This window comes from Elephantulus edwardii, unplaced genomic scaffold (genome assembly GCF_000299155.1).
Source record: "Elephantulus edwardii isolate Elephantulus edwardi_28Jun2011 unplaced genomic scaffold, EleEdw1.0 scaffold00106, whole genome shotgun sequence".
Taxonomy (NCBI): domain Eukaryota; kingdom Metazoa; phylum Chordata; class Mammalia; order Macroscelidea; family Macroscelididae; genus Elephantulus; species Elephantulus edwardii.
In genome coordinates, this window is record NW_006399856.1 from 7071922 (window position 1) to 7073830 (window position 1909).

Genomic DNA, 1909 nt, shown 5'->3' on the forward strand with positions numbered 1-1909 from the left:
ACATAACAACAACACAACAACATATGCTAATATTTATTGAATGCCTAGGGGACAACTGTGATAAATTTATATTTAGTAAGCCAAATGGATTGAAAAATGTTTTAATACATTTTCTTATTTACAATAGATATGGATCTACAGAAAATTTGCCAGTATCAAATAGTGAAAAGAAATAAAAGTCAATGACATAAAGTTGGAACTCACTCAGAGCTAACTATCCAGCCTGTTTTCAGAAGCAGTAAATCGCATGGGGTAGAACAGGGTTCAGTTTTGTTCATAGGGTTGCTATGAATCGTATACTCAACACAAAGGCATCTAACAACAACAAATCACATGGGAGCAAACTACCCCTCCTTTCCCTGTGGAGCAGCTGGGGGAGTCAAACTGCTTACTTTTGTGTTGGCAATGCAATTCCTTACCTTGGCTTCCCTGGGAGCTCTCGTGGCCTGGTGGCAAGAAACTGTGCTGCAATCCCAAAGGCATGGGATTTCAAGCCACCAGCTGCTCCACAGGAGAAGGATGGACAATCTTTTCCCATGTGATTTACTGCCTCTGAAAACCTGTCAGAGGGTCAGCTATGGGTCAGTTCTGACTCTACAGTACACAACAATAACAACAACAACAACAGAGCTTCCTTATTGCAGAGAGACTCTACATGCCCTGACCAAGTTTACTCTATTGTTAACCTCTTACATTATCATGATATGTTTGTTACTAGTAACAAGGCTGATTAACCATTAATAAGTAAAGCCCATGTTTGTTGCTGTTATGTGTTTTTGCGTGAGTAGGATCCATCGTGACCCTGTGAACAGATCTGAACCCTGTCTGTCCTATCCTGTGCCATCCTCATTATGTCTGAAATAGCCAAACCTATCGGCGTTAGTCACCGTGCCAATCAATCTAATTGAGTCTTCCTGTCTTTTGCCAACCCTCCACCTTTCCAAGCATGATAGCTCTTTATAAGGAATAGACTCTCCTAGCAATACTCCCAAAGTATGTGAGACAAAGCTTTTATTAGCTTTTCCTTCAACGATCACTCAGCTGCACTTTCTCCAAGTGATACTTGTTTGTTCTTTTGGCAGCCCATGGATTATTCAGTATTCTTTTCCAATAAAATAACTCAAAGGCATCAATTCTTTTTCTGTCATTTTATTAAGCTCATAAATATCCAACCTTTATAATTTTTTTATCATCTTGTTGTTGGTTGCCATCGAGTAGAGCATGACTCATAGCGACCCTATAAACAAAAGGCTTGAAGCCTTTCTAGAACTATATTAATATTAATCAAAATTCAGAAGAGTTTCCAAAGGTATGTATGATATTTAGGACGTGAATGCCATGCCTGCTTCTTCTTGTTGTTTGCTGCCATTAATTACAACTCACAGCAACTCTATGAACAAAAGATCTGATCCCTTTACTATCCTGCACCACCCTCACACTTCCTGACACACAGTAGCCCATTACAGCAGTCACCATGTCAGTCCACCTGGTTGAAGGTCTTTCTTTCCTTCACAGACCCTCCACCCTTCTCAGTGTCATTCCTTCTCCAAGGAATAGCCCCTCCTAGTAACATGCCCAAAGTATGTGAGGTATGTGAGTTTCATCATTCTTGTCTCCAAAGAGCACTCCAGCTGTACCGTCTTCAAAACGTATCTATTTGTTCTCTGGGCCGTCCATGGGATGTTCAGTGCTCTTCTCCAACACCACAGCTCAAAGGCATCAATTCTTTTTCTGTCATCTTTATTAATCTTAGTATCTATTTTTGTTCCAGAATCTCATTCAATTACTTATTTTCATATAGACATTGTATTGCTTTAGCATCCTATAGATCAGGTCATTTTCTTTGATTTCCCTGTTTTGGTGGACAATTTTGATGCATTTAGATAAAGGAATATTTTTTATTATTAAT

General features: G+C 39.3%; 1 protein-coding gene across 1 annotated transcript in view; it reads right to left on the reverse strand.

The window, feature by feature from the left end:
- SPAG16 (sperm associated antigen 16) overlaps positions 1 to 1909 on the reverse strand; it is a 1218973-nt gene that overhangs the window by 1166828 nt on the left and 50236 nt on the right. The gene's annotated exons all lie outside the window — the stretch shown is intronic.